This window comes from Pinus tabuliformis, chromosome 8 (assembly GCF_031772625.1).
Source record: "Pinus tabuliformis cultivar Carrire ecotype Pingquan chromosome 8, CPIR1, whole genome shotgun sequence".
NCBI lineage: Eukaryota > Viridiplantae > Streptophyta > Pinopsida > Pinales > Pinaceae > Pinus > Pinus tabuliformis.
The window spans coordinates 802,077,615-802,090,428 of record NC_142294.1 but is presented as its reverse complement, the minus strand read 5'-3'; the positions used below and the strand labels follow the sequence as shown (position 1 = coordinate 802,090,428).

Below are 12,814 nucleotides of genomic sequence, written 5' to 3'. Positions count from 1 at the left end.
CCTGCCAAAGCAGACATGGAAGCACATGGGAAGGTCTGCACTGCAATGGTCTCCTATCCAACTGAAAATGGCGAACCAACAAAAGATACTACCTATGGGAATATTTTAGGGAATCACAGTAGATATCGAAGGTGTGAGTGCGCTAGCAGATTTCGAAGTGATAGAGATTGTTGATGACAGTAATCCCTATCTCGTGCTACTAGGAATAGATTGGGCCACTGACATGAATGGAGTGATAAATCTAAAGAAGCGCAAGATGATTTTTGAGAAAAATTCACTGCGTGTAGTGGTACCTTTAGACCCGACAGAAGGATCGCACTACACAGAACTAGTGCGCGACAACGACAACGATGACAATTTGGACTGCATCTACAAGATAATCGCACGGGAACAAGACTAGGTAAATCCCACTGTGGATAGTTGAATATCTTGGGAGCGTGAAAGCTCCTGCACATCAGATTGTGATGAAGAAATAGAACGATGGCAGAACCGGTTACACGAGGTAACCACGCTCAACTGTAACATGATGACAAGGTCGCTGCACTGCGTAGCAAGAGAGGTAAGGGATTTGCCTACATATGATGGATTAGGTGAAGTCAAGGAGTTCCTAAACAAATTTGAAAAAGAAGTGCCAGAACAATAGTGTTTCAACGCTTTTAAATGGGTACTGCGTGCTACGCCCACAAGGTGGTGGGGTACGCACCAGCAAAGTTTTGAGGACTGGCACAAATGTAGAAGGATGATGCACCTACAATTTGGGAAGCCTCAGATGAGGTTAAAAGGCAAGTATGATGGATGAGATGACCCACGAGCACACCTCGTGAAGTGGACCAAGGTCTATGGGGAAGAGCCCAACCTGAGTGGGTGCACATGTTCTATCATACCCTGAATATTATACCCATGAATTGGTATATAGAAATGGAGCTCCACCATGGCACAAATGAATGGGATATCTTGCGCAAAGGATTCCTTTTAACCTTCACATTTGAGGATTGATGGTGAGATATTGTTGATGATGCGTTGCAAGCAGTAAAAGCAACTATCTTTAAAATACCCCAGGAGCCAATGGAAGTGCTTCAGCTTGAATGTGAGACCCAGCTGAGCTATGTGTTGGAGTGTTACAATGTAAACATTGAGGAAGACAATGAAGATCCATGCAAAGTTAACATTCTAGAAACTGAAGGATATTGTGAGGTTCAAGGGCCACTAGTTGGAGACCTTGACATTACCGTGTTGGTAAAAACAAAGTAGGTAAACATTGATATGGAGGCTGAACCAAAGTATGCAATGCTCAATGACTACTGGGATGATGCCATGATGGATAAGGTCACTGAGTTACTCTGCGAGTACCAAGACTTATTCCCAGCCAAGATCATGGACTTAAAGGGAATCGTTGGTGATTTAGCGATGATGAAGATCACCCTCAAACCCAACGCGAAGCCAATTAAGCACAGGCATTACTGCTTGAATCCGAAGTACAAGGAAAAGGTTTGTGTAGAACTAGAAAAAATGCTCACCGTGGGAATCATTGAGCCAGTGGAAGAATCTGATTGGGTAAGCACTATGGTAGTACAAGAGAAGAAGAAGAAGGGTGAGATAAGAATATGCGTGGACCTTAGGAAATTGAATGACTCCTATGTGCACGACCCATTCCCGACTCTGTTCACAGACGAAGTATTGGAAAATGTCGGTGGGCAAGAAGCATATTCCTTTACTAATGGGTTCTCAGGGTACCACCAGATCAAAATCGTGTTAGAAGATAGGAGCAAGACTACCTTCATGACTGAGTGGGGTTGCTTTCAATACACCATTATGTCGTTTGGGTTAAAGAATGCACCGGCCATATTTTCGCTCATAGTTGTTGCAGCATTCAAAGAGTATATCCACAAATTTATGGAGGTCTACTTGGATGATTGCACTGTATTTGGATTGGTCAAGCACCATGTAGTGATCTTACACTTGATGCTGGATACTTGCCGACGACACCAAATTGCGTTGAACCTTAAAAATTGTACGTTCCTCGTTCCCTTTGGGAACTTGTTAGGACATGTGGTATGCAAACAGGGATTAATGGTAAACCCTGCGAAGATTGCCATAATTCTAAATTTGGAAGTACCGCAAAGCGTTAAACAGTTGCGCACTACCTTGGGACATATGGGGTACTACAGGAAGTTCATTAAAAGCTATGCCCAGATCACCCCGCCAATGGAGAAACTATTGAAAAATGATGTCACGTTCTGTTGGAATGATGATTGCATGAAGAGTATGTATGTACTAAAAGAGAAATTGGCCTCCGCTCCAAGCTTGCTCTTCTCAAAATGGGATGTGGAATTTCATGTCCATGTTGATGTGTCATGCATAGTGTTGGGCGCAGTGCTCACACAAGAGGGTTGAGAGGGCTTGGATCATTCTATCGCGTTTGTAAGTCACAAGTTGTCCAAAGCGGAAAAGAACTATTCCACCACCAAGTTCGAGGGGTTTTCTATGGTGTACGTGCTCCAAAAATACTGACATTATTTGCTAGGAGGACATTTCAAGATGAATACAGACCATTCTTCATTGAAATACTTGGTCAATAAACCTATGTTGGGGGGGCGCATATGCAGGTGGCTCTTATTGTTCCAAGAATATGACTTTGAAGTCCTGGTAAAGCCTGGATGCCTGAACCGAGGACTGGATCACCTGTCGTGTATTAAGACGGGCAAGGAACCTACCAGTTTGGAGGAAGGATTACTTAATGCATAGCTCTTTGTTGTACACATCGCGGATGGGCACTTTGAAGATATAATCCACTTTATGACAACTGGGACCGCACCGAAGGAATACTCCGTCTAGCAGAAGAAGGAACTGGTGCTGCGCACAGCTGATTTTTCTGTCATCACAAGACACCTATACAAAATGGGAAATGATGAGATACTGTGAAGATACATACCTAAATTTTAACGGAGTCAAATCCTCATAGAAGAAAATGGGGGTGTTGCAGGAGGACACTATGCAGGACGAGAAACCATGCAAAATATTCTCTGCGCAGGGCTGTGGTCACCAACTCTTCATCAGGATTCAAAAGCACACTGTAAGGCCTATGATATATGTCAAAGGACAGGTAAACCATCATGGAGGGATGAGATACCTTTGAATCCACAAATGACGATGCAGCCCTTCGAAAAGTAGGCAATCGACTTTGTAGGATCTATCAAACTTCAGGGAAAAGCGTGTGCATGATTCATCATCACCGCGATGCAGTACCTGACTCATTGGGCAGAAGCGCAGCCAGTCAAAGACTACACGGCCACTACAGCTACAAATTTTTTGCTTGAACATGTGTTGACTCGATTTGGTTGTCCAAAAATCTTAATGAGTGATTGCAGTTCACATTTCCTGAATGAAACCATCAGCGTGGTAACAAAAGAGTTCCATGTGTATCATCAGAAAAGCACATTGTATCACCCACAAGCCAATGGGATAGTAGAAGCATTCAACAAAATACTGGAGACTGCGCTAACCAAAGTGTAAAATGAGCAGTGAAATGATTAGGACTTGCACATACCTGCAGTACTATGGGCTTACAGGACAACGTGCAAGAAATTGACGAGACAAACACCATTTCGGTTAGTTTATGGCGTGGAAACTGTCATGTCAATGAAGTATATTATACCTAGTCTGTGCGTAGCAACGCTCATAGGTATGATGGACAACGAAGCTCTGGAAGAAAGGCTCGCGTAGTTGGAATAACTCGAGGAGGAATGGTTCCTGGCTAGTTTTCATTAGTAGGTACAAAAGCAGTGTGAAATTCCTGGCATGATCGCCATATTAAGTTGCGCACCTTCAAGGTAAATGACTTAGTGCTGCTGTATGACAGTAAGTTTGAAAAATTCTTGGGAAAGTTCGGAATGCATTGGCTGGGACCATACGTTTCTAAAGAGGTCACAGATGGAGGCATAGTATAACTAGTCAAACTAAATGGAGAACCTTTCCTAGGCAAAGTGAATGGTAGCCGCTTAAAGCCCTACAAGGGGGGTAGGCTATCTGACTAGCTGGCAAAAGCACAGTCTTCACACTCCAAGGATCCGGACAAAGGCGCAGGACTATAACCAAATGCAGGGGATGCTGGCACAAACACAGAGAAGTAGTTCGGACACAGAGGTCTTAGAACAATGAATGCAGCAAATCCATCAAGCAACATCTTAATGCATTGCTAACCTCTGCGCAGTTCGAGAATAGTTGGAGGGACTCCATGCAAAGATCATCGCATTGATAGAGTGACTTGAGAGTGAGTCACAATGTTTGTGTTGGGGGATTTTTGGGCATGGAATCCCCCCAAGGCGTGTTTTGGGGCTTAAAGCCCATGTTTTGACCGAATCTTGTTGTAAAGCTTCATGAATTGCGAGCGCGGTGCACAAAGTCATAATAAAGTCACAGGGTTGTCCACCCTAGTTTTGTAATGTAATGTCGGCTGGATAGACCCACCCATGGTTCGCGGAATATGGGATTGTATAAATAGAGTGAGGCTCTAAGTGTATAAGATAACCAAGGAATAATGAAGGAAGCAAGAGAAGTCTGAGTGATTGAGTTGCATAGTAAAGTGTGTATTTGGGTCGTAGAGTAGGAGAAGGCTCTGCAGCTGAGTGTGCAAAGGCCTAGTAGTCCGCAGTTGAGTCCACGGAGCCCTGCAACTGAGTGCGTAGGGTGAGTCAAGTCCGTAATTGGGGAAAGAATCAATAAAGAGAATTTTTGCTATAATTTTGTGTATCTATTCTTGGTTTAATGCATGATTGACATAATTTTCAATTATACTGTTTATTTACTACACGCACTTGTATGAATTTTTTATGTGGTTAAGTATAACTTAAATCACTCAAGTAGGCGAATATAATTAACTAACATTGGTATATAAGCAAGGTCTTGGGTAATAACATAGATCATGATGCTCAACGCCTAGGTAGGGATGCACGAAGGCAGTATATCAGGCCATGAGGAACGGGAAAGTGCGCAAAGCAACCTGTGCACAGGGACAAACCACGGACTAGTTGAACTCATCAAACATCTCGAGGGTGTAGAAACTTGGTTCTAGCACCCTCCCATACTACTGCGAGTGAGACCTCAGTCCACCCTCCACCGACTGTTGCTGAAAGGGCCAGTAATACTGGGATTTTTTTGGCTAATTAACTCTAAACCTGGGTCAGACCCCAACAACCCAACACATTTTAAAATTATTTTTACCGCTTGAAGATGTGATTCCTTTGGATTTTCTTGGAACCTTCCAACAATTCCTACTGCATGCATGATATCAGGTATGGTACCTGTTAGAGAAACAAAAATTCCAATCATAGATCTGTAAGTTGGTTGGTTCATTGTTGGTGATTCATTGTTAGAACTGGGACTGCATCCTGTTACCATTGGAGTACATACTGGTTTACAGTCTTCCATTATGTACTTCTTCAAGATCTACTTGAGATATTTGATTTGTGAAAGAAAGATACCATCTTTTGTTTGTTGTACTTGTAGACCGAGAAAATAAGTAAGTTCACCAAGTAAGGACATTCCAAATTCTTTCTACATTACTAAAGCAAAATTATGACTCATGGATTCTTCATTGCTACCAAAAATTATATCATCAACATAAACAACAATAATTAGAAGTTTATCATTTTCAATCTTTGTGTATAAATTGCTATCTGCAAAACCTTTTGTGAAACCTTGTTGTTGTAGATATTTGTCAAGGCGGTAATACCAAGCCCTTGGAGCCTATTCTAGACCATAGAGATAATTTTTAAGCTTGCATACAAGTTTTGCATCATTCCCAAGAATGAATCCTTCTGGTTGTTCAATATAAACTTATTCTTCTAACTCTCCATTAAGGAAGGTTGATTTTACATCCATTTGATATACTTTGAATTTTCAAAAACTAGAAAGAGCAAGAACCATCCTTATGGATTCAATTCTGGAAATAGGTGCAAAAGTTTCTTCAAAATCTATACCTTCTTGTTCAGCATACCCTTTACAAACAAGTCATGCCTTGTTTCTAATAACTTCTCCATTTTCATTCAGCTTGTTCTTAGAAATCCATTTTGTTCCTATAACATTTTTATCATGAGGTCTAGGAACTAACTCCCAAGTATCGTTCTTTTCAATTTGGTCAAGTTCTTCATCCATGGCATTGACCCAACATTCATCTTTGTAGGCTTCATTTACATTCTGAGGTTCTGTGGAGGATAGTAATGCTAGATAATTTGAGGTCCCTGTAAGAGTTCTTCTTGTCTGTACTCTAGACCCTTTTTCTCCTAAAATTTGAGATTCTGGATTATTCTTCTGAACATACCTGGATGGTTCCCTATCTATTGTATCTTCTTCTGGTGCTTCATTGGTTTCTTCTTCTATATCATTTTGATATGATGTGGGAAAGCATTCCCCATATTCCTCATTGTCATATTCCTCTATTGATTTCATTTGTTCCAGATTTCTGCATGCTTCATCAATTACAACATCAATGCTTTCAACAATTTTCCAAAGTATCTTATTATAGCATTTGTATCCTTTACTTCTAGATGAATAACCAAGAAGAATTCCTTCATCTACTCTAGGTTCAAACTTACCAACTTTTTCATCGGTCCTTTTGATGAAACATTTGCTTCAAAAAACTCTAAATTTTTTTACAGTAGGAGGCTTACCATACCAAAGTTCATATTGAGTTTGATTTCTATTTACCTAAACATTTTCTTTGTTAAGAGTAGTCCCAGTAGCAAATGTAGCTTCACCACAGAAGATTGCAGGAGTTCCAGATTCATCAAGCATAGTTCGAGCCATTTGTTGAACATTTCTGTTCATTCTTTCCACCACGCCATTTTTTTGAGGAGTTCTTGCGATGGAGAATTGCCTTTTTATTCCATGTTGTTCACAAAAGTCAAATAATTCATCTGATATGAATTCTCCCCCTCGATCAGATTTGAGACATTTGATTTTTTGATCTGATTCATTTTCAACTAAAGCTTTGAAGGCTTTAAACTTTTCAAATGCTTCATTTTTATGCTTTAGAAGACCTATCCAACACATCCTGGAAAAATAATTAATAAATAAAATAAAGTATTCTTCTCCATGAGGTGACTTTTTCCTTGTTGGACCACATAAATCAGTATGGATGAGGTCAAGAGGCTTACTTGCTGATCCTTCTTTTTCACTAAAGTGAACTCTGGTTTTCTTACTGACTTGACATGGTTTGCATATGGTGTTTTCTAGGATGTTGATATCTGGAAGATCATGAGCTGCCTTGAGCCTGCATGCTTTTCTTATCTGAGAAAAGCTTAGATGTCCTAATCTTCTCTATGCCATAGCCAGTTTTCATCTATTTTGCTTAGATAACATTGTTTTTTTCCTCCTTTGAGTATGTATAAATTATTTGGAGTTCTTGTACCTTTGATCACGATATTTCCTGTATCAAGCTCACGAACCACACATCTATTTGATCGAAACAAAACTTCATTTCGTTGATCACACATTTGACTGACACTCAAAAAGTTATGTTTTAAAACATCTACATACATGACATTTCCAGCTTTAACCTTTTCTTTCAAGAAAACATAACCTTTACCTTTAATGACTACTGGAGTGTCATTTCCAAATGAGACATTCTTTTCCTTTTCTAAATCATTATATGAATGAAGTTTCTCTTTATCACCTGTCATGTGTTTGGAGCATCAGCTGTCGATGTACCACTGATTTTCTTGTCCTTGTGCATACAAAGCTGTGCCACATCTTTTTGATTAAGATTCCTTCTTTCTCAATATATTGGAATTTAATGATGTTTTCTCCTTTTGAAGTGTTGGTTGAAATTTGCTCCTGCATTCAAATTCTTCATGAACAAAGTTGTTACAAATCAAACATTTTATTTCATTTTCAAGAGGAGAAAAGTTATTATAAGAACTTTTCTTGATTCCTGTTACACTCCTTTGATTTTGTGCTTCTCTAGTCATGATGGTTTTGTAAACAACACATTGAGTAACCTTATGCCCAAAGTTATGACATGTAAATCATTTCCCATTGAAGAAATTTTTGCGATCATAGAAGCTTTTGGCATTGTTTACCTATTTGTTGAAGCTTCTACTAATATTCATCATTGGAGTAAATTGAGTATGATTTACTTGATGGATAATTTTAGGTCTTTGTTGATGATTAACATACTATTCACTGGTATTTTCTACATCAAGATAGCTTCTGGTGGAGGTTGATGACTTTTGTGATTGAGATGATTCTTCAGTATATCCAAGACCTGTCTTTATCAAAAGAGAATGCTGAACTTTGATGATTTCATTTAAAGTTTCAGATCCTTTAGCAAATCTAAGATTAAGAGATTTTGTCTTCTCATGTTTTTTTCTTAGACCCATGATTTCACATTCTAGATTTTCATTGTGTTTTTCTCTTTCAGTGACTTGGTGTGTCAACATATCTATCATCATATTCTTTTCTTCTAAGCAGATTTTTAGATTTGTGATTTCTTCAAGAAAATCTTCCTCTTCTAAGGAATCCAAAAAATCATAATTTTCATAAGCCATGAGTAGTCTATAATCTTGTTCATTCTCATCTTCATCACTATTGGATAAACCATCACTATCTTCATGCGTATAGTAACTCCTTTTATTGACAACCTGTTTTCTATTTCCTTTTGCATATTCCTTTCCCTTTCCATATTTATCTTTATGAGGAAATTTGGAAGCATAATGGAAAACTCTACCACAAGCAAATCATTTGAATGGTAACTTACCTCTAAATCTTCTGGAAACCCATTGAAGCTTTTTGGCAAAATTTACCTCATCTTCTTCTTCTGAAATGTATCCGGGTTCATTGTGCTCTTCCTTTTCTTTTCCCTTTGTTGAAGCTTTAAAGCCAGCTTCTCTTATATTTGATGGACCTCATTTCCTCATTTCAAAGGAAGTTAGGATTCCATGGAGTTGAGTCACAATAATAGTTTGAAGATCATGTTTTTCTTCTATAGCAAACACTTTTGACTCATATTTGGAAGACAAAGATCTTAAAAATTTCTCAACTAAAGTAGCTTCTTTTATCTCTTTACCCAGATTATTCATACAGTTAACAATCTCATCTATACGTAAAAAGTAACTAGAAACACTCTCATCACTATGAATCTAAAGAGTTTCATATTGAATTCTAAGAGTTTGAAGTTTATTACGTTTTACCTGAGAGTCTCCTTCATAGCTCTGAATGATTTTGTCCCATATCTCTTTGGCTACCTTGAGCTGCATGACTTTGACAAATTTTGATTCTGATAGACTTCCCAATAATGTATTGATAGCTTTGGCATTGGTTTTGTATAACTTCTTACTTGCAGAGTTTGTAGGTATTTCTTCTGGAAATTGATATCCTCCTTCCACAATTTTCCAAACATCGGCTCCAAGCGATTGTAGATAGGCTCTGGTTCTTATTTTCCAATATACCAAGTTGCTCCCATTGAATATTGGTGGTCTCGTATATCCCATGCCTTCGTGATTATTCATCTTGAAAGATCTTCCTTCAAGCGATCAAGCTTCTTCTGAAGGATCTGCTCTGATACCAATTGTTGGAAATAATACTGAAAGGGGGGATGAATCAGTATTATCAGATCAATATTTCTCATTTCCAAAACATATTTATATATGCTACTTCTGTGAAGTGAACTAGTGTGTACATGCTAGTGTGATTAGTGAAACCAACATATACCCAGAGAACATGTGATATAGTTAATTTATCATGCATTGATCCTTAACCAGTGCATCAATAACTTTTAAACAATGCAGTAAAAACATAATAAACCATGACACATAAGCAACACACATGAACGCCAAGATTTAAGGTGGAAACCCAATGTGGGTGAAAACCACCCATTTCTATCGTCTCTGTCTTCTTTTAATAATAAGAAAATCAGTTTATAATCTTGTACTGGTGCAGACTCATACTAGTATGCAGGAACCCACCTGTAGAAGGCTACAACATTCTCTCATTTTCCAATTTCTACTGGAAGGTAGCTACAACCCCCTAGCTCTTGTACTAGCCAATGTGTTTAGTAGTACGTAGGCACCGGCCTACAAAAGGCTATGACCTTCTCTTTTCCTTCGGGGACCACATTTCATAAATTTTCACATTGGATGCTCCTGGTACACAACAATACACATGAAGGCCTCATTTCATCAAATTTTCATGTTGGACCCATCAGAACTTTCAAACTGCATCCATTAATAATCAGTTAATATGAACAATGAGATCACTGTCACCAGAACACTGTGTTGAACCCAAAAACCTACATTATCATTCAGAACCAGTTTCAACCTCAAAAATAATGCATTAGAATGTATACGCTACTTTACTGAACCCAACCTTTGTGTATACGCTACTTCCTACAATGAAACCTGCATATACCTTCAAAACTACTGAAACTTAAAAACTTTTGAATCAAGTCTATACCAACCAGCAATATACTGAACATCTACTATCAATCTATATAGCTTTACACAGGTAGTAGCAAAGATCACCCTTCTCACTTATACAATCAATCAATCAAACATCAAACTCCTTATGCATTCAGTTTTACATTCAGATCTAAGAAGACTTCATCGACAGACAATAATAAAACACCATAACTGATCAGATATATCAATCATATCTTGAATAATAGGCTTTCATTTTGTATACGCTACTTGGAAGAGTATAACTTGCATGTACACGCACTTTTACCAAGACAAACCAGTGTATAGATATTCAAATATTAACTCATAACTTCGCTTCTATTGCAGACTTCAGATAAACTCATATCATGACATTTAAAGAATAAAACAGGTGTACACAATCAAATCTGGCCCAACCAATATCAGACCATTCAATGATAATTCATTTTAGGTCTCATGATCCTCATCCAACATTGAATTCAAGGTGCAAAAAAAATTTCAGATCAAATCACAAACATAGCTCCCGCAACATAAAATATACTTCAAATATAAGTATTCCTTAGAAACCCTTTTCACTTGCACACTCTAGCCTCATGATCTTCTCCTCCTTATATAGTTTTAGGCCTTTCTCAATACTTCGGACCAAAACCACTTTAGACCTGTGGTATTCTTGGACAAGATCAAATAGTCATTATTCCGCTCAATATTATGGGCTAATACCATGGTATTGACCCCTGGTATTGTCTCCTCTTGAATTTCCTTGATTTTCCAACATATACACGTTTTTCTTCTTTTGAAAGTGCATGTATATGTATACGATCTTTTTGTTTTGTGAACCAGCGTGTATATGCTATTTTGGCTAAGTGGACCTGAGTATACAACTTGAACTACTTTTCACCATCCTTTACCTTCAACTTCCTCATTATGATTAGTATACTTTAGTTCCATCTTCCTGTTTTTCTGTACCAATGCCCTGTTACATTTGAATGGACCTGTTACACCGTGGATTGCCTTTCATCAAAACTGAACTGACTTGTGAGTGAGTTGCCACCAAGGACAACACTTGTATCATAATGCCAACACCAACCACACCTAATATTTTCTCTGTCCGGCTAAATGCACTGACTTCAATGACTCCACATGGTCCACCTCATAAGCCCCTTATGCATATTCCACAAGTTCATCCCCAAAAGACCCAATTATGTTCTGAACTTGGCCAGTCTATTGGAGTATCATCAAGTAATGGTGAATTAGAATCAAATCAAAAAAATGAGGCTAGTAGCAACCAACAAGAATGTGAAAAAAAAAAAAATTTGTCCTGAAATCAACACCCAATGTTGTCGTACCAATAGGTAACGACGATACAGAAGACTAATTACTTAGCTCTATATTCCTAGGATATTAGACTTAGCTCATGGTGTCATAATTTGTTATAACCATGATGGGGGGTTACAATATATGGGGACTAATGTAGATATAATAATAGGTTGGCCTGCCTTTCGGCAGTAGGTGTTAAGTGGACAATGAATGAGAATATGTATACATAGATATTAATAGAATTTCATTCATTTATTGTTATCTTATTTGATATTTGTTTTATGCCAGCACTACCACTAGCATGCAAAGCATCCTTGGAAATATTTATGGAAAATCGTAATGGAAGGTATTGATTAAGCTCTGTAATATTAATACCATGTTTAATTAGTTTAGTTTACCTGTCTTCTTGATACAACACTTAATCCATGTTTCTTTGCTTCTTTTCCCATTTTCTTTAAGGCAAAACCCTTATTTTTCTTGTTGATTTTAGGGTTCCTGCAAATTTTTCCTGTCCAGCTAAGAATTAACCCCATCATTCTCCTCTCCAACAAAAGAAGTCATTCAGTTCTATGTCATATTTTGATTCTTCTCTCTAACAATAGAAATCATTAATTTCTATGTCATCTTTTGATGGATGCTCATCACCACAACATGACCTGACTAGTAGTGCACTCCATATGAAAAAAATGAGCAGGTCAAATAGCATGGCACATTCTAACCTCTTTTCATTGCATCGGGATCATGCTTGAAGAAGGAAAAATTGTTTTTGGAACAAGGAAATATTGGTCAAACCATTTCTAATCGCAATTGTTTTTTTTTTTTCACTATTTCTAACCTTGCAACTTCTTTTAGAGTGCCCCACTGCAACATGAGTTCAAAATTAATTCAATTAGCAAGTATGTTATATTGAGACACATTTTTCGTTCCTTTGAAATTTCAATAGTGATGTTAAATAAAACAATTATTTCTATGTACATTAGCTTTTCTTTTACTATGTATGAATTTAACCTTAAAAGAACTCATTCTTTAGCTGCATCTAATTGAAGTATCTGGAAATAAATATCAAA

The 12,814-nt window shown here is 37.9% G+C and overlaps 1 pseudogene; it reads left to right on the top strand.

Annotated features, from left to right (window-relative positions):
• Positions 1–12,548, top strand: part of LOC149238011 (uncharacterized) — a 44,163-nt pseudogene extending 31,615 nt beyond the window's left edge.
• Positions 12,549–12,814: the final 266 nt, after the last annotated feature.